Genomic DNA, 21825 nt, shown 5'->3' on the forward strand with positions numbered 1-21825 from the left:
CACGGTATTCGCGCGAAAATTAAAGTTAAAATTCACGAGGGAAAGCAATGTTGTTCAGCCATACGGTGAATTCGCTGAATGCAAATCGTGCCGATAACGAATGTCAGACGTGCATAAAATTGAACCATATTTTCGACGCGTAGTCGAACGCTAAATATGTCTTTTTTGTTACAAGTTCTGTTTTTCGTATACGAACGTTCCGTATAAAATTATTTTAGCTTGACAATCAGAAAGTCGTACTTGCTCTCTTAAAGTGAATCAGTAAAAATGTTTCCGATTAAATCAGTGAAAGAAGTGTTTCATGGATAATCAGTGAATATTTTCTGGATTCTTTGGACATGTCTGGACCATTAAAAAGAGCGCAGCAAAATTGAAAAGAATTGATACATGAAAACAAATATTCTCCCCGTGCGTAGCATCTCAATAAGAAATGCGCCGATTGTGCTTTAGAAAGCGGCGTTCAAGTGAAGAGTACGCGATACCCGGTGTTGTTTATTTCGCGTTATCAACTCGCTGCTCCCGTTTAACAAGGTACAGATCTTGCACTGAGAATTCTTACGCGCCCTCCACGAGGCGCGATGCGACGCGCGTCGCCGCGGCAAAAGTATCTTCTGCGAAGGAGGCAGGCATCAAACAACCCCCTACTGCCGGAATCGTCGCGGCATTGCGCTCGCGCAGGGTCGAGCGCGCGTGTCCGCGTGCGGTATATACGCGGTGTGGAGCAGTAGCACCGGCACCACCATCAGCACCAGCCAGCATTCAGCAGCAGTAGCCGCGACGTGGCTGAAGGGGCTTCTCGGGATGTCGTTGTCGCGCTGAGTCCGCGTTTCGGCGTGTCGTGCCGATTGTCTCGGTTGCGTGCTCGGTTCGCGGTGGTGCGGGTGCTTCGCGTTCCGTCCCGTGGACGACGGCCAAGACCACGAGCCCGACCACGACGGAAGCAGGCCCGCCGACTCGTGGAGGCGAACTTCCGCAAGTTCCTCGCCGTGCATCGGGCTCGAGTTCCGTTCCTCGTATACGAGTTTCGCAGGTGCGCGATTCCCGATCCTCCACCTCCTGCTCCGTTGCCTCCTTTGCCGCCGGTCCCACTGCCTCCGCCGCCGCCGCCGCCGCCACCACCTCCGCCTCCTCCCGCTCGGCCGAGGAGGATCCGAGTCTTCGGAGGTCTTGTCGTAAGTTCGCGCGTGATCAGTCGGGGCAAGTTGCAGCACGAGTTTTTGTTTCGTCTGTTCTTGTCCCTTGGAACGATCGTCGCTCGTCGCTTCATCGACGCCAGGGAAGTTCGGGATCGGTTCGCTGGTTCGGGTATGTTCTCGTGTTACACGTCGCACTACCTGCACGAGGAAGATTGGAGGACTTGAAGCTGACGACTGCGAGGCTTCACGGGCCACGTGATTCCGAAGTTTCCCGGGACGGACGTTCCACACCGGATTGCGGAACGTCTCGATCGTCGCGTTTGTACGTGCCGCGCTGAGATCCGTGTATTGACGTTAATTGCGATCTCCTCGCCGTGCTCTCGCGACTCTTCGCCTTTGCTGGTTTTCGGCGATCGACGTCGTCGGGAGAGCTCATACGAGCACCGTCTCTTATCCTCTCTTTTCTCCTTTTCCCTTAAATACTATCGAACCTTTATGCGCGGAAGTCGCAGGCGACGCGATAAAGCAGGGATCGTTTTTTAACGGGATTTGTCAGCTTATTTTACCGTCATCTTATCGTCCGAATATCATGTCGTGCGCAAACAACATTTACAGCCGGAAAATGGAGGGATTTTGATAGTTACTAAAGCGATCTCAAGTCACGGATCTGTATCGCTCGCGAAATAGCCCGCTCAATCGCCGGTAATTTCAACGACTTATTGACTTCCCATACCTCGTTTGCTTCGACTTCATGCGGACGTCGTTTTCGCGATACCAACGAGTTTCTACCCGTTTCTATTCGCTTCTACCCGCGAAGCTGCGGGGAAAACTCGAAGCTGTCGTGTTTTCGTGCGGTAACGAGATCTGATGCGCGCAATTCTTACGCGATAAGAGCAACTCGTTCATTTTCTCTCTCTCTCTCTCTTTCTCTCCTGCTCGGCATTGATTAACGAGCCTCCGCCGTTCGACTCGAGCATGAATTCGTACGAAATCCGGCGACGCGCAGATATCGTTCGGTAGATTTATGACGTGCATTGACGATCGTTTGCTCGACGCGCGACCGCCTGTCCCGGAAGTATAATATTTCCGAATCGATCTCGTACGTCGCCGATCACAGAAACCGCGAATAATCGCGTTGTCGCCGGCGTGTACTGCACGCATGATTACGCCGATAAATCCTCGTCGCTCGGTATGAACAGCGGAAACCGAGAGAGAGATTCCTCCATTCGGGTGGGAATAGACGGCCGGAGAATCTAAATATTTCCGACGTATATCAGCGGATGTGCCATTAGATATTAGCCGAACTCAGTGACAGTGACGGCTGATGTGTCATCATTAAAGTGGCTGGCGGGACGGTCTCGCCGACTGTGCTCTCTGCGCGCGTCTTCTCCCGTGAACTATTTCAAATTCAACGTCATCAAGTGTCTCTTCTTGGGAAATTACGCCATTGCAGCACCTTCCACTGCACGACTCGTCGTTACGATAAATCCCGGTTGACGGTAGCAGCTCGCGGAGTGTTCGTAAACTCGCGGGCTCCTCCGCGACAGTTCTCTCGCGCGCTTGTTTGAAAATCGAACGGATGCGTCTCAAGTCTTCTCTGCCAAGTGATAGAGAGACAACGCAGTCGCACGATCGAAACGCGCGTTGGCGTTAATCTCTCTCGTCCGCGTCGCGTTCGTACCCACAATTGAAAAATACCAGGAGGTGAGACGGCGCGCGAGCTCCCCGGCGACGATTTGATCGCGGCACGCCGGTGATTTACCCCCGCGCGACTTTGTAATTCGACGGACGGGCCGTCGCGCGAAAGTGCAGTGAGATAAATGTTTCATGGACGTCGCACTGGTAGCGCCAACCCACCGTCGACTCATCGATAGTTGCGGCGCGGCCGAAGGTGGTTCGAAGATCGTCGACGATATGTCCCCGGAAATCCACGGGCTCTCGTGAAAAAGTACGTATTATCTCCCGCTCTGCCTGGGGAAACACCGGGGGTTAACGTATCGGCGATTTGGCGCCGCGGCTGTAAAGAGTTATGGAAAGAGCAATCCGATCGTGTAATTCGAAAGTGCCTATTTATTAAATCTAGTCGAGCGTTATGGGGCGCAATTGGCGTCGCTGCTTTTCGTTCCATTCACACGGGCTGTTAAGGTCCATCTACAGCGGTATTGGCAGTAGGCAGTAAGACGTAAGCAATTTGGCCAACCATATTATTCTTGTAATAATCGACTGTGGTTGGTCAATTTGTTCAATGCTTACGTCTTACTGCCTACTGCCAATCCCGTCGTAGATGGACTTTGAGTTCCGGTCTACAGTGGGTGACTTTAGCTCTAAGCTTTAAGAAATTAACTAATCACAGTCGATTATTCTTCTTACATTTGACTGTGATTGATCAATTTCTTAAGGACTTAAGTCATCTATTGCAGACCGGTACTTAGGACACAGAATAATTGAAGCAGTTACACGTAAGCAGTAAGCAAATTGACCAATCACAGTCGATGATTCTTCTTATGATCCAAGAATCAGCGACTGTAATTGGTCAATTTGCTTACTACTTACGTTTTACTGCTTAACTTTTTCTGTGTACTATGGCTTTTACTCCATCACTCAGACTTGTCCGTCATTTGAAAGCATTCTCCAGATGTTTACCGGCAGTGCTTGCGCTCAGCGAAACGCACCCTTTTGTCCTTTCTATCTGTTTTTCTGTGATAACGCGTTATCGTGCATAAATACGTACGAGAATTTGTGTTTAACAAATTTGTGTAAAATTTTCCTGTTTTACTTGCACTAAAGTTATTCTTTCCGGCGTTCTTTCTCTGGCGTTTGCCTGCGCGATATCGCGCCAACCCCTTCGGCGCGCGATTACTGTCTATCGTTAGAAACAGACGTACAGGATATCCGATATACCCTTCGTCTATCATCGCTTGGAAAAGCCCGTCGGCTAACTCTTTGAGAGAAAGGGAGAGAGAGAGAGAGAGTCCACACGTAACGTCAGCGATCTTCTCTCATTCCGTCTCTCTCTCTCTCTCTTTCTCTCGCTTACACTCGCCCCGACTTTCTCCCTCGATGACTTCAAACGGTTTCCGAGGGTGCTTGAGTCGAAGGGCTCTTACAGTTACAAAGATACGTGTGTTGTCGATCGAATGGCGTATCTATGCGTTTCTCTCGTCTCCATCAAAAAGTATGTGTTTCCGACGCGATCACTCGGCGACGAAGGGCCGTTAATGCGTTCGAGTGCGCGCGTCGCGTTTGCAAATTGTTTGCGCGCTCGGAGGACGCCCGGGTTCGGAATATCCCCAGATAGGTGCGCGTACATTTGGCAGCAGCTTCATTAGTCGACTTGTAAAGGCTGCGTGTCCTACAAGTGGCTCACATTTATCACGCAGAATGGCGAAATGGAAGTATGAAAAAGGAATACGCGGAAAGATTGATCAAAATTTGCTCGAAGCTATAACTCACGTGAAATGCAATATGAAAATCTGAGTGTATCCAGGTAGATAGGTGTACGTAAATTTGGCAGTAGCTTCATATATTTATCATATATTTATCATATATTTATCATATAAAGTGACGAAGTAAAAATGCGAAAAAAATTATTAAAATAGAAATCTCAAAGAAACAAGAAAATATAAATACGGGAAAAATTATCAAAATTTATTTCAAACAATTTCATGTAAAATGAAGATCTGAGTGGAACTTTTAACAAATTTGTTGCTGCGTCAACAAAATCGAAAATTTACGTCATTGTATGATGTAAATTTAATGACTGATTCAATACATTGTGTTTGTTTTATAAATGCAATTTAGAAAATTGTAAAGTTTTTATTATCGATTGTCTCACGTTGTGATAATCGTGAAAAGAGTCTATCTGGATAACTTTTAGTAAATTTATCACTGAATCAATATAACCAAAGATTTACGTTATGGTGTCATTTGTTTATTGATGTAAATTTGTTCATTGGTGTAAATTTAATTCAATGCGTCTTGTATATTTGTCTCATAAATGTAGGTTAAAAAATTCTGGAGTGTTCATTGCCTCGATTGTCTCACGTCGTGATAATCATGAAAGTCTGTCTGCACAGACAGACAGACAGATGTATGTAAATTCTGCAGCAGCTTTACTGGCCCATTTATAAAGGTCCCGTCCCTTATGAGTGATTCAAATGGCACTCATATTTTTACCATACAGAATGACGAGATAGAAATACGAAAGATAAAATGGTGAAACTTTGTTCAAAACAATATGCATATAATATAAAAATCAGAGTATAAATATTACGGAATTTATCTCTGTATCAATATAAAATTTTATATTATTCCATGCAAGTTTAATTCAATACAATTATTTGCTATGTAAACATAATTTAAAAATTTTAGAGTTTCTATAGAAACCTCACGTCGTGATAATCAGTCTGTTTGAGTGCATACACACACACACACACACACTGAAAATCCAAGTGTGTTACTTTGGCTGAATTATTTGTTACGCGTTTTAGTATCATTTTAAGTCACGTGCGCGTTCGAACATGTTAAATTACAATTTAGACGTCTGAAAAGTGTTAAATGGCGTGATTTGAAACCGCGAAAAACGTGTAAAAATCGTTTCGACCGAATTACGCGTTTGAATATAACACACTTGGGGATTTGCGGTGCAGGTGTGCGCTCGATTCTCCGTCCTGCGGCACGTGCGTATGCACTTATTGCCGCGATTCTTCCGCGCAATGTGTGTGTATGTTCCGCGCCTTTCGCGGAGAGTGATCGTGGGCGCGTGGAGAGAAACGAGGCCGCTTCTCGAAACAGGTACACGTCGCGGCGCTATTGACGCTCACGTATTATCACGCGAGATCTTTGCGCTTTACGTGAGCTCTGAATGCGGATTGTTACGCATAATGCAGCACTACTCATCCGGCTTGTACAAAACACGCCCGCGGTCGTCGGGTTTCCGTAATCTCGAGATCCTGTTTGTCGCGGTGTACACAAGCCCCGTTAGTAACCGCAACTTTCCTCGTTAAGAAATGCTGATCTGAATGAGCCCATTCTTACGGTCGTTCGCCGTATTCGGAAGAAACTCCCACGAAGAAGGAGTTTCATCTCCTCCTTGTCCCTCTCTCTTTTTCTCTCTCACTCTCCCTCCTCTCTCCTTTCTCCTTCTCCTCTTCTTCTTTTTTTTTTAATGCCTTTCTCATCGTTTTTCTGCCTTTCTCGCCCTCACTGCCGCCTTAACGCGGTCCACTGCCGCCGCCACCGTCGCCGCTCGACGCCGGTAGTTAAAAACTTTTAATAATAGATAAATGAGCTGAGCTGCGATTGTCCCCGCGAACATTGTTCGTGGTGCGACTGAATTTCCAATCATTTTTGCGGGTGAGTGAAGAGGAAGATGTTAGAGATGTGATCTCTCGCGGTGAGCCCGAATGCTGCGCTTCATGGAACGAGAAGCGCTTTATTCGGGAGGAATGTAACGTCGCACAAAGACTTGCTTAATTGCAGACACGCGAAGACAGGAATGTCTCCCGTGTTATAATTATTTTTTCTGCCTCTTTGAAGCTTATCTCTCATTATGGAGTGACCTCTTCAGTAAATGAACACTTAAGGCCTGTAAATGAACGTTTGGACACTAAACTCCAATATTTAAATAGGTGAAGCCAAATTAACCCTCTACGATATACTTTTTATGACATAATCACGTAACCTGTGAGTTACTTCCAGATATTCACCTGAACCATAGAATGAGTCACATATTTTAATATTGCAATAAATTATCCAATGTATGTGTATATTCATTTACTAGGCGATGTTCAATTATTAGACAGGGCACTCTATCTAAAAATACTGCCAGTAGGCATTATTTAGCTATGAAACCGATGTAACAGTAATATTAGCGAAAGTTTCAGTTACGGCAATAAATGATTTTGAGCAAATCATGGTTACCCGAGGCAGTAAAATCTTTTTTTTCTATGCACGTATTTTAATATTATAATAAACACTGAGAGAGGAAAATGGTTGTTCTAACTAAAATTATAATTATTTTCTGCCTTAACCATATTTTTTGAGTTGTTCTAACACGAAAATGGTAACGGTAATACGGTAACATTATAGTAAAATTTAATAAAAATATGATTTCTCTCTTGCGACCATAATTTATGATAATTATTTCTTCATTTTTTTTTCAGTGTACAAACTATTAACACTGTAGACCGAGAAAAAAATGTTTGATATTTGTCACACAGAGAAATAATTACTATAAATTATAGTCAAAGAAATAATTTTATTACATTCTAATATAATATCAGTGATAATATCTTTATGCGCACGTTACTACCACTATTTTACTACAAAAATATGGTCAGACGTGAAAATAATATCGATTAAATCAATCGATTTTTCTTCTCAGTCTGATGTTCAATTACTAGACAGGTCACCCTATCCCAGTTCACTATCTCGGTTTCTCACCGAGAGCATCGAAAGTGAGCCCACGTGGGACTTACGTGAGGGTGGTTGTATCGAAGCGAAAGTACGGGAGTTGAACGACGGGAATGCGGGAGGAGGGTAGATGTGCACGGTGGCGAGTGTAATTTACTAGGCCCGTGCATTCTTCTCCATGCACGCGCGCTGCAATTGGCCGGCCGTGCGCTCGAATCGGCATAGCGATAATTAACGCGTGCACGTCTATGCGCGCGTGAACGCCCGGTGCGGTTTGGAATCGCGCATTAACAATTACCCGGGGCACAAAACGATACCGTGAACGCGTGCGCGCGGCCGCTTTTCAAGCCGCTCCCTTCCGGAATGCAATTACGAGCGTTTTGTCGCGCTTTGCTCGCTGCGTGTTTGCGCTCTCCGCGACTCGTCGCGGAGTTTTGCGCGCGGAAGTCCGCGGAAGGTGCGAGACGCGACGTCGCGCAACGACGACACCCCGGGGTATCGAGGACGCGCCGCGTAATTATACGTCCTGCCCGTAACCGGGAATTTACGATTATATCCGCGACACTTCTCTCTGCGCTTACCTGGCTCGCTGCTCGGCGCTCCGATGTTCGATATCGCTTAAATTCAAGCTGCGATAATTAATGCTGGATTTATCGCCGAGACGCAGCCTTACGTCGCGATAAAACGCGGAATTTTATACCGTCGCACACGCGGCGAGCTTTAAGGAAATTTAATTAATATTCGGAGCTGTGGGGCTCCGAATACCCGGTAAAATATCTCTCACGTGGATGAAACGAAAAATTTATCCCATTAATTCCCGGACACAAATATCGTGTAGATTAAATATAGAAAAAAGTGCAGTCTGAAACTCGGCGTAATTTAAAGTCATGTAGGGTTATGTGTGTGCGCCTGGAGAATATATCCAGATATAGACAGACATATGCAAATTTGCCACCAATTTTACTAGTTAATTCGTAAAGGTTACATTCTTTATGTATGCTCGATATTGCACTTGTATTTATCATACAGGATGATGAAATAGAACGTGGAACAGATATGAAAAATATTTTTAAAATTGGTTCAATGCAATATGTCATGTGAAATGGGGCTTCTTATTACACGTTTAAACGAAAAAAAAAACATATTTAACGTAACGTATATTTAACATATACATTTACAGATACGTATAATAAAGTAATTGTGATTACTCTTCCTTTTGAAAATGTGTACCCGTTTATTAATTTTGAATTCGTTTATTTATGCACTCATTTATGTGCCTTTAAACAGAAACAAGAGTCACTAATCCTTTCTGGCAATCGTGTAAGCCAAAGAAGACAATCAGCAGTGACATCTCTCTCTCTTTCTCTCTCTTTCTTTCTTACATCGCGTTTATATTTTTCTTCTTCGTCTGACTAGTCGTAGTCGTGTAAACAGTTACTCCTGTTGTTATCAAATATATTATAACATGTATTCTCTGTTAAAGTAAATTATCTTGGTTGAGTCTCTTTTTACATGTTCCTTACTGTTTTAAGTCACGTCATTTAACATATTTAAACGTTTATTTTAGATTTATAATTAAATTATAATTTACACTTTTCTCTCTCTTTTAAACGTATTAAGTGACGTAATTTAAAATCGCAGGAAACGTGAAAAAGGAACTTCAACCAAATTTCATACTTATATGTTTAAAAATAACACATTTGGATTTGCAGTGTAGTATCTATTGATTTTCAATAGAAGTTTCCGCTTTACTGTTTTATCTTATATCTCACTGATTATATCTTGGATCAGTGGAAGTAAGATTTCACTGCAAAATCTATATACTCTACAAATTCGTTATACGCTGCGTTAAATTCAAATTTCTGTGGCGATGGAATTTATCGGCTTCCATGCGATTTTGGTGCAATGATACTGTCTGCATTTACAAACTGCATCAATAATAGGAACAGTCGCCAATTGATTCTTCCAGCGAAATTCTACTAATTGCAGTGCTATACTTATAACTGAATAATTAGTTATAAATATAGCACATTTCACTGAAGAATATATTGATTATATTTCAGAAAACACGTATTGCAGAATTAATTTAAACAATTGAACATTTATATCGAGACGGTTTCTATCAGACGTTTTTAAACGGATATACAACGTATATTAAACGTTCAAACGTATATTCGAAAAACGAAACGAAGTGACAGTCTTAATGTGAAGTGAAAATCGGATTATAACTTTTAGTAAATCTCATTCTGCATTAATAAAAAAGAAATTTACATGAACATTTCAATGTTTAAATTTAATAATTAAATATATAATTAAATATAATTAATAAAATTAATTAAAAATTCAATTAATTATATTAAGTTTACTTAATACAGTGTATTTATTTCATAAATGTAATTAAACATCGTAAAATTTCCTTCATCGATTGTCATGATAATCATGAAAGTTTATATTAAGAGGAAAACTGGTTAATCTTGTTAAAAATAATTATTATTTTCAGCTTCATCAATCTTTTTATTGTTCTAACAAAAGGGGGGGGGGAGGTAGTAATTGCAGTACATTTAAGATTGATATCATTAACAGTCCAGTAATTTTTAATGATTCTCCTGATTATAATTCTTTTGCTATGAAATCATAATAGCAAACACCAAACACTTATCTCAGTATATTTATTCATTTTTCTTTTTTCTGAACAGTATTGGAGTACACGTGACAAATTGATGCAACATTTACAATATATATTTTCAGATAATATACGCTGTTCTGATTCTTTCTTTTATGCAAAGAGCGAAAAGCCTCTTAAAAAAAATTATGTAAGCTTTGATTCATCGATCGGTATTGTCTGTGGTATCTGGTTACATTACATTTAAATCATGTGAGTTAACGAGATTTATTGCGTCGATGATGCCACTCTTTTAACTTCATTGGAGGGTTTATTTTCCGCGACGGCATTTATTGCGAGCAGTCCTCGACAGATGTTTATACGGCGTGATAGCCTGAACATTTCCTAGATCGAGAGTTACGACTTTCGGTCTTATGCGTATATATAAGTAAGATTATAATCAAAGTGATGACACTGTCTGCATTTGCAAACTGCACCAATAATAGGAACAGTCGCCACTATCAATTGATTCTTCTAGCGAGATTTTACTAATTGCAATGCTATAACTGAACTATCAGTTATAAGTATAGCACATTTCAGTGAAAGATATATTGATTGTACGTGTTAAATGTGTATTCGAAAAACGGATCGAAATAAGTCCTAATATAAAGTAAAAATCGGATTGTAACTTTTAGTAAATCTGATTTTGCATTAATAAAAAAATTTACATAAACGTCCTATGTAAATTTAATAATTAATTAAATATATAATTAAATATAATTAATAAAAATAATGAAAATTCAATTCATTATTATAATTGAAATTATAATAATTGAAATTATTATAATTACTATAACCCTATTATAATTAGAGTTATTTACGCGATTTTAATTTTCAAGCTTTATGTGTAGGATTAAAAATCGCGTATAACTCTCGATCTGGTAAATGTTCGGGCATCCATGACGCCGTGTGTTCATCGAACGACCAGACTTCTCTCGCCTCGCAAACTTTCAATCGACTCGATATCGTCCTTTGTTCTTTATATACAGCCGGCGGCAGTATAAAACTGGAAGATACGATATATAGTCGCACACAAGTTTCGGCAACTATCCGCGCAGTCCTAAAATCACGAGGAATGCGAAGGTTCGTCTTGATCAAAATGTCAATTATTTATCCGTCCATATACTACGTGAACAGATAAATAATTCAGCGTCCATGTTGACCTTTCAGTCGTAGATATTTCGCTCGGAATTCGCTTCCTTTTCGCACAAATTCAGTCGGACATCATCTTTTTCTGCTGAATTGGTAACGCGCAATTTTAATCCTCGAAGCAGTTTCGTCTTTCAAAAATAACTGACAGTCCAGAAAGTTGAAGAAACTGATTCTTTCCCTTCTTGTATTTATTTTCAATGTGCGCGCCGTTGATATACGGAGAGATAGCTGTTTTTTCATATAAATTCTTAATTTTTCTAGTATTGCAGGAATAGACTGCCTTGCTAAGAAACATTGTAAATTTTGTTAGTAACAGCAAATTTTATGATAGTTTCTAATTATAGTTAATTGGTTCCTAAAATGCAAAGTGCTTAAAAAAATATTAACATTTATGTGGAAGTAACTTTTTCTCCGTATAAGTGTTAATATTTCTTTGAAATATCCTGTTCTAACCCTAAAATAGCACATATGAAATGAAAGGATAATAGATTATTGCAGAATATCAATTTATTTCTCGGCTACAAGATTCTATAGTATAATTTTTATTATAAAATCCTCTCTCTGTGTACTAATTGAAAGACTGTACACAAGAAAATATTATAATTCTTTTTTCGTATAAATTTTGTTTGTATAGATTATGTTCTTATAGTAGTGTAGGAATAGATTTTCAGTAAGGTCTATTTTGCTGAGGCAAGAAGATAATAAATTTCGCTATAACCATAGCAAACTTTTTAACAGCACATTTCACTTCTTGAAAAATAGCACATACGAAGTGAAAGGATAATAAATTGCTGCTAGACGCCGATTTACTTCTTGCCAACAAAATTCTATGGTAATTTTCACTACAAAATTCTCTCCGTATATGTAATGATCGTAAGTTGGAATTGTATTTCGCGTGTTTTGTCCGTCTAGCCTATTCCTCTATGATTACGTCGTCGTCGCTAATTGTCAGATCGACAGAGAATAGGAAAAAGTGGAGAAGAAAGACGCCTCGGGGATGTAGCGAGTTGGATATCGGCGATCGTCCATGTCGTATAGCAAAAAGTCGCTGTAACGTTTCTTCTGCCCCAGATGTTTTTCTCACCCGCGCTTTTATGACGGCGGATAATAAAAGTAATGTCGGTCGTAAAGAAAATAGAGACGTTGTTCTGTATTGAACGTTGCGGCTTCACTATGGCGTAGCGCGACTCATGATGGCAATTGTGTCCGTGTTTTCGGCCGCTTTTACGTTCAACCGCGCGCGATATACAAGTCAGGTAGGTTATTAGTCTTTAACGCCGCGTCGCTAAACATCTAATATCGCCCGAGAAAGATAATGGACCTAATGTCGCGTTAATCCGGTATTAAAATATTTTCATTTGTATTTTTTCTTTCTTTGCAAAATATCTCGCATAATACAAACTTTTACATAGTCATTATCGCTGGTTATACTCGTCGGAATATTATTATACCCGTTACGTTGCAGCTTATATTTGTGCTTTGTAGTCAAAGTTTAACTCTGTATGGTTTCATGGCATGACGCATGATATATCATTATATTAGTTATTACCGCTCCTATCGTTCAGTTACGCTGTTGTCATAAATTAATTATCATAATCGAGGGTCAGTTACGATAATAGCGCTAACTTTGATTTGACCTTATTTAATGAATGAATATGTAATCCCCGATAATTGCAACGATAATTTCATGAACAGGAATACGAGAATGAAGAATATAGAGGTCAGTTTATCTTGGAGTTAAATAAGTTTCTTCGATTGAAATAAATATTCGATTTTTTAAATAGTTGTTTGTACATGGAATTATTATAGAATTTTGTAACAGATATATGTTACATTCATTTTGTAAAGTAATTGATTATCCTTTTATTTTATAAGTGTTACTTATATTTCAGGAATTAAAATGTGCTATTAATATATTTGTTACGTTTCTAACAAAACTTGCTATGCTTTTTTAGCGAAATATTTAGCGAAATTTAGCGAAATGTACAATTATTTCTTAGCAAGATAGATTTTATCGAAGACCTATTTTCCTACTAGAAGCACACTGAGAGTAAAAAATATGTAAGAAATAAAAAAAAAAGTTTATTTGCGGCACTAATAATTTACTTACGTTAATATAAAATATCTTTCAAGAAAGAAATCATACATTTTCTTACAATCTTAGCTTTCTTAGCAATTGAAAGCAATTGTTTATTTTATTTAAATAAAATAATTTATATTTAAAAGTAAATGTATCGAATAAATAAATATTCTTTATTTGTAAAACTTTTTCTCTCGGTGTAGTAAAATAAAACCACTAAAATCTATAAGGAACTATTACACAAATTACTGTGAGGAAAAACATAGAAAAGAATAAAAAAAAGACAATAAGATTTTGTCCGTGTACAATTTATATATTTTTTTCTAGAAAAAAAATTCTTAACTCATCACTTGAAAAAATGTTTCGCTGATCTAGGTAGAATGTTTAAATGGTAACATTTATCGATATTTCTTGTATCTGCTAGAAACCTGTAGTATGCAGAATTTACAGCAGCAACATTGTAGCAATATCTGCAAATTTAGATGGATGTGAGGATTATATATTCGTTTGTTTCTCGTTACTAGTCTCTTTTGTCTGTGCCACAGTCAATTTTTATAAATGTGACTGGCTTTAATCTGAATGAACGCTACAGAGAGACTTTCTCGCTGAATTTCACGAATGGTTCAGATAGAGATTCTGTTTCCACCGATATTGTTTAAATATAAAACATGCGTAATATCTCTACTCGTTTATCTATCTCAGCTTATTTCTCGTATCTAGATGGATTTTCGCTACGACTGCAAGAGCATTTTTCCCCAAGTGATTATTATGCAACAATAAGGCAATCCGCACTATCCGCGTTTGTTTTCGTAGTGCCGTTTCGAAGCACGTTATCGTGAGACATGTTTGTCCACTTAAATTCCCATTACCGCGAAGTGAGGCGAACAGGAGAGAGAAGTTTGATTTAATCGGGTCGAGACACACCTATCAGAGCCGAGCCTGTCCCCGTCGATTAAAACGACCGATTAGAACGGAGAACGGGTTTAAGTTCGCGCACGGTGAGCATTTCGCTGCGCGCGGTGTGCGGGCGCGAAATGACGTTTCGATCATACAAAATTTAACTGCTCCTGACGTGCGTGGCGTGCTCGTTCGCTGCCCGCGGCTACGCGGAAACGTATCGGGAAAACAAGCCGGCGCGCGTCGCTCGATTTACGCTTATCGACGACAAATCCGCCGACAAATTCGGAGCGCGCGTTGCGCCGCCGACAGTGGGACTCCCGTTTACAGTGGGATCGAAGATATAACGTGTTACGGAAGCGGAGGTAGTGGCGAAGCTGGAGGTGGAGGTCGGCAGCAGGTCAGGCGAAGGAGGAAGCGGTAGTAGCGGCTGTCGCGGCATGGCGCGACGCGGCGGAAGCACGAAAGAGAGAGAGAGAGAGACAGAGAGAGCGGCCGATTTCCCGGATTGGCCTGACGTTCAATGAACGCCGCCAGACATTTTGATTTAGAGGACAGTTTGATTTCGAAGCGGGGCACAATAACCGCCAATTTGTAAATCACCTCGTAAATCTCGGGCGTCGCGCAGCAGTAGCAGCAGCCGAGAGCGACGCAGCGGCGCGGCGCGGCGCGGCGGGTCGGGCGAATCCCTGGTTGCACTACTAACGGCCATCGGCCCGATTGGATTAAACTATCGGCGCGCCGTTAAAAGAGACCGACTGGCGCGGGAGCCGACCAACGAGCGAACGACTGTAAACAGTAGTTCCGCTCGGTGATATAATAATTGCCGCTGTGCGGCGCCGGGCCGAGAAATCGGAAATGATACGGTGCCGGCCGGTAACTGGAGCAATTTCTGCAAGCTATTATGAATTAACGCGCCGACTAATTTCACGGCTCGCCGTGCCGCGGCCGCGATATTAATCCTTAGCGACAAGGTGCGGTCAACGGCGACCTCGTTCGGCGTGTATTTTTTTAACGCAATCCGTTGGAACTTTGTGTGACACACTGAAAATAGAACTTTGTGGTCGAGACGAAAATTTAGTACATCAGACCAAAACTTGATTAAAAAAATGAGATCAACCGAATGTCTGACAATTAAAAAGTTTCATTGTTTCTATGTGTGTTGTTTTCTCAATAATACATGTGCTCTGGGTACAAGTAAAAAACATGTAATGTTAACTAAATCGTATGTACCAAATATTTTAGTTTCAAATATAAAAATAATTTTTTTCAGTGTCTGTTCGCGTCAAAATCAGATACTATATTGGACAAATATTTTCATGCGATAAAAAAATTTGTTCTCGTTAAATTGCTGTTTATTTAACGTAATAAAAGTTTTAATACGCAGCAGGAAAAAGTAAATTCAAAAAATGTCGGAGTTATATATGATGTTGTTTATATACCATAATGTCATCTTGTCGTTTAATTTTAGAAAGCTAAACATGGATAAAATTTATACTTCAACTTTCCAAACATTACCGTTATTAAAAGCATATATTTTGTATTTTCATTATAATATTTATAATATATATTTTATTATTATATTTATAAATTGCGGAAACATTAGTAGATTTATATTCCTGGATGTTTTCTATGTCGTATTTAAAAGCGTAAAATTCTGGTTATTTTAAATTGTAAAATTAAAATGCGCTAAGATAAAATTTATCGATGTTTAGAGTTCTAAAATTAAGGATATGCATTACTTGGATATGAGAATTATACATTTGTTTGTCTTTCGTCGCTACTCTTTTTTGTCTACCAATTTTTAGAAAAAGTGTAATTTTGCTTTTAATCTGAGCGCCACGGAGAGATTTTCTCGCTGAATTTCACAAATGATTCAGATAGAAATTCTGTCTCTACCGAAATAGGAACACTCTTGCGAAATGGGAATATTGCGCGAAATACTCGAAAAATCGCGATCTTGCTTTGCGCGGAACGATTCACCGGCGGTGAATGATCGGCCAATAATGAAGAAGCGCGCAGTTGTTGAACGGCAAATTAATATCGTAATTTCGTTGCTATTTCGATACGCATCCCACAACTGTTCGACGTGCAGTCTCTTAGTCGCTCGTTTCCCGGTCGTAAACATAGCTGTGTGTCTTCAAAGTTTAGCATGCACTAACTGCGGTCCTCAGCCGAGTAGATGCGACATAACACGGAGATACCTGAACTACGTGACGCCTTGCTCGACACGCTTATGCATTTGCATACAATCGAGACGTCGGCGTTTCAATATTCGCCGATCGTGATCTCTCGTGTGCATTTTCGCGCGAGCGAAAATCAGAAAAATATCATCTCATGCTTAGCGGAATCCTCTCAAGAGGATTTTTCTCGAAAATCGAAAGGAAAATATTCTAAGCACAATATTTTTAGAGTTAGACAATTCTCGTCTTCTGTCTATATGCGGAAAGAAAAGATTTGCTGTCACAACTGGAAACTTCGCTAGCCCAGCAAATCTATAACCGTAATATATGGACAGTCAGTTTGCTATGTCACAGTAACCAAGTCACAGTAACCAAGAACTGCATAAGATTTGTGGTTGTACCTAGTAAAGTTCAGTGTTACAGCACGGCAGATTTGTTAGCACAGCAAATAGGATTCTATATCATAACTAATGGAAAATATAGTTTGGTACATGCAACTAATCAATTTGCTATTAAAGGACATTTGATACATTAACGTGTTTCAATATAACTCAATTATTAGTTGTCCTAACGATAGAAGTTAACTGAATTAAAACTTGTTGAAATGTCTTAGATATTTATTTTCTGTAATTATTTAAATAATATAATAAAATATTATAAGTGTAAATATATTTAGATAAAGATATAGATATAATATCAATATATTATATCACATATATTTATAGTTGTTAACACAAAAAGGCAAATTTAAATTGTGTAACGCATAATAATATATTTCTACATACACGATGATTTACAGTTAGATTTAATAGAGGCGCCTTTTTCTATGAAATAAACAAAAATATTTCTTCGTTATCTATTGAATAATTGCATGATTTATTTAGTAAAATTAATGCATTTGTTTCATAAACTTTAATTAGCTCGAAATATGGTTACGGAAAATGATTTGTTGTAATAATCATATAGATAATATCAACAAAAATGGGCTTGCTCTATGAGCAATTACCATCGAACTTAAGATTTCTGCTGCTCTAGCAAATTTGTCTGGTTATAACATTTAATTCTGCTTAGCAAGTTATAGATTTGCAGAATCAATTAAACTATTTTTTGTCGTATAATACAAATCTTATTTTTAATAGAAATAATTTCTAGTAAGAAAGTATTTTACTTTAAATAAATATATTCCTCCTTTATTTATAATTCAAGAGGAGAAAAAAATTAGAATAATATCTAGTAGATTTCCGATTAATAGTCTACTTTGTTAGAAGAGGAATATTTTTTTGGAAAAAAGTTTTCACATGAAATATTATAGTTTTTTTCTTCATACAAATTTTTTTCAATTTTATGTTTTTAGTAGGGCAGAAATAGATTGTTGCAGTAAGATTTATCTTATCCAAGAAAAAATAATAGTTCTTAAAATATAAATAGTACATATATATACTAAAAAAAAGAAATATTTAAGAAATACAAAATTTACTTGGTAATAACATATTTACTTATGCTGATATAAAATATTTTGCAAATAAAAAAGTATATGTTTTCTGAAAATTTTAGCTTCTTATAGAGAGGCCACAGTCTATTCTATTTAAATAAAAGAATTTATATTTAAATAAATACGTTGTTAGCACTCACGAATAAATATTTTTTATTTTTTAGACATTTTTTCTCTCTCATTGTACAAAATGAAAGGATGATAAATTACCGCAGGATGTGCAAGATTACAAGAAATAACATCTAGCAACTAGAGTCCTTTTTTTGGGTAAGAAATACGACGCGATGTATTTCGATTGTATCTTCGTGCGCTGCGCGCGCAATCATTTATTTCGCGAGGCGTTAAAATGTTACGTTTACGTGTCTTTCACGCGACAAGCTCTTTTGCCCGTAAATGTTAGACCATTTTAATTAACACGCAGTGAGTTTGACGGACGAATTACGCTCTTTCATACATTCAACTATGCTTTTAACGTTTATTATATTTTACGTCGACTTTTTGCGTTTATTTTTTAATTGTGTGTTCCTATTATCAACGATCATATTGTTTCGGATTGTCGTAAACAGGAGTAACTAGCGGTAACGGAAAATCGCCAAGGGCTGTTCATGCAAAGCATTTTTCGACGCGAACCCGTCGCAAACAAGTTTACGAGAAAAATAGATAAAGGAACGCGGACGTAGAGCTGTAACAGTGTTAGGTAACTGAGTTTGCTAATTATGGAGCGAACGCGATAGTAGAAGTAAATTCAGGGCTATAGCGATGCGCGGGTCGTTTTACTCGAGTACCAACGCGTGGCATCGTTATGAAAATCCTTGTTATATATCCAGCAAAACTCGTGATAACGTTATAAATTGCATATTACGCGCGTAATATTAGAAGGGTTTTCGCACTTTAAATATCCATATAATGGCCTACAGAAACTTTCGTTGCACGGCAGGCTTCATCCAGAAAATATCCGGTTTAATGAATCTTCAAAAAAAAAACGATCATATATATATATATATATATATATGAGTGTGTGTGTGTGTGTGTGTAATTTACTGCCTAATTACGAGATGGAAATAACAGAAATATTTACGTTGTACATGCACAGAGATACGATAATTACATGATGGAATTTTGTTGTTAAGAAGTGTATTGTAATTTATATTTAAGTGTTGAATATTTTAGAAAGTGTCAGAAACGGGAATATTTGTTCGATAATATCTGTGTCGGAGGAAAATTGAATAATAAATTAGTCAAGCAGCCCGTCGTTGTAAAGAGACCCGGGTGAAGAGACACGAGACTTAAAGTCTCGTCTAGCAAACAATCGCTCCGTAATATCGACTTGTACACCTAGAAAAAAAAATAATCCTAGTTACAAGGTGATATTTTCTATAATCTCATATTCTAAGCGAAAACTTTTCCCGAGAAAATTTTTCTCTTCTAATAAGGTAGAGTATTAATCGGAAATCTATTAGACTTCGTTCTAACTTTGTCCTTTTAAATCAAGAAGAATATGTTTATTTGAAGCAGAATGCTCTCTGACACAACAAGCAAAACCTGTATTGTAGATGAAAGACGAAATTCCTCTAACTTGAAGAATATCGTGCTTAGAATATTTTCTTTTTGATTCCAGAGGAATCCTCTTGAGAGGTCATGTATACAGAGTAAGTCACTTAACGTTAAATTTTTAAGTATCTCTGTTGTTTCTCACGTTAAGGGAAAATGTGTAGAAAATAAATTGTTGTGGTTGAAAGGGATAAATATTGTGCTCAGCTATTCTCCCCCAACCAGACAATTTATTCTCTCCTCACAGATTTTTCTCTAACAGAAAAAGACAATGGAGATATTTTAGGATCTGATCTTACGTGAGACTCACCCTGTATAAGAGTAAAATCTTGTAGCTTTCAGAGGATTTCGTTGAGAGTGGTATTACATTTTTCTGAGTATATTTTTGCACAGGCCAATCCGCGATCGTGCTATCGTTATTGCCGCACTCTGTGCATCAATTCAGGTTAATTTAAATATTGAAAGAGTTAGACGAGCACGTATCCATTCATATCGAGAATCGACGTCGCACTATGCGAGTGAATTAAAACAGCTCTCTCGTCGGCTAACCTCTCCATCTACCCGTGTTTCGAATATAACATTCCCGCGTGCGTACGTGTATGTGCGCGTGCGCATACATATACACATGTAAATGCATGTATAACTAGCACACCGCATATAATCGACTCCGCATCGGCGATTCCTCAAATAATTACAGCTTGTTCTATTCATGGAGTTATCTTACGCTGATGTGATCTTCGTGCTCGCGGGACGCCATCGATAGTCATTGAGCCGTGTGCATGCGATATTGGATACAAACTTGAACCGTGAATAGCAGTCACATCTTGTCGCGTATTATGCATATATTTCAACTCGATAAGTCTGATTAACATAGGACGTTCGTTAATTACTGCGTCCGCGTATTACATTGACTTAGTCGTGCGTTAATGATTTCACGGCTGCCCGCGTTTCCGACCAATCGGCATATTGCAACATTGCAATATGCATTTGGACGTGCATATTATGGCGGATTGACGTGTGCATGTGTTGCGTAGCCGGCGCTCCCGTCGGCGTGTATTGTGTTAGATTTATATCGATCCTTAATGATAAAATAGGGTTATTTACCGAAGGCCGCTAATAACCCCCGGGCGATCTATTTGCTCGCGGACAACAGCGGTGTGCAGCGGTCACGCGACGCGGGCTATATCATTGATAATAAATATGTTTCATCACTCCGTCAAAACCGCTCTACCACTTTATTCTCACGCGCCTTCTTCGTCTTCCCGTGTTGCCGAGCGGAAGCCGGCGAAGTTGGAGAAGTCGCGACACGGAAGAAATACTCGAAATCCTGACGATTGTTCTGCGCGCTCGCCTCGCGCGAGACTTTACAATTCTCGTTTCATTAGTTTCAATTCAGATACAACATAAAGGGTTCTCTCATATCAAATCAATTGAACAGAATTGGAAAGCCTATAAGAGCCGCGCGCTGTATGTATAATTAATAACAAACTTTCGGTGTAATAACCAACTTTAGGATAATATCCCGTCCAGACTCTTATATGCCTTTCCAATTCGATTCAGTTGATTTCAATTATTCATTTATTTCATTCATTCGTTTCTATTTAAAATTTTGATGCTACTTTGACCCTTTTAAGGATAGTTTGCGCCTATTTAAACGGTTTATAGCCTAGGTAAAACCTATTTTGATGATATTGATACTCATTGACTTCTCTTTTGAACCTTTAACTCTATCTTGTCAAAATTTTGACGCTACTTTGACAATCTTAAAAATAGTTTTAGCCTACTTAGATAATCTACAAACTAGGTGAAACCTATTTTGACGATATTGACACTCATTTCCGAATCGAAATTTTGACTTGTGTGAACTTGGCACACCATATTTAAAAATATGACATTTTTTTTAGAGTTCTGATACTCTCTTGAAAAGTTCTAGAGCTCTATGCAACAATTTTAAATAGTTCCGGTTATTAAATACAAAAAAATAGACTTTTAAAAAAAGGTGCGCTAAGTTAACGCAGCGCACCTAATCAGTATAATCAACTATTTCTTTAGAGTTCCGGTTTGTTTTACAATAGTTCTAGAGTTCTATATCATATATAACAATAGTTCTACTAATTAAAAGCGAAAAGTCGATTTGCGAAGACCTAATTCACAAAATGTGAAATACCGACAACAAAATAAGAGAGATTAACACTATTTCGCGAGTTCTGCATATTTGAAAATATTTTCAACATTCACTTGTAATCAGGGAATGAAAA

General features: G+C 38.9%; 1 protein-coding gene across 1 annotated transcript in view; it reads left to right on the forward strand.

Moving 5' to 3' along the window:
- The first annotated feature begins 742 nt into the window (after nt 1–742).
- Nucleotides 743–21825, forward strand: part of LOC116847839 (lachesin-like) — a 549068-nt gene continuing 527985 nt past the window's right edge. Inside the window, exon 1 of the mRNA XM_032823310.1 lies at nt 743–3084. The gene's annotated coding sequence lies outside the window, so the exon portion shown is untranslated. The remainder of the gene's footprint in view (nt 3085–21825) is intronic.

Source organism: Odontomachus brunneus, unplaced genomic scaffold, assembly GCF_010583005.1.
Source record: "Odontomachus brunneus isolate Ranch 3 - 2012 unplaced genomic scaffold, Obru_v1 Obru_scaffold_001, whole genome shotgun sequence".
NCBI lineage: Eukaryota > Metazoa > Arthropoda > Insecta > Hymenoptera > Formicidae > Odontomachus > Odontomachus brunneus.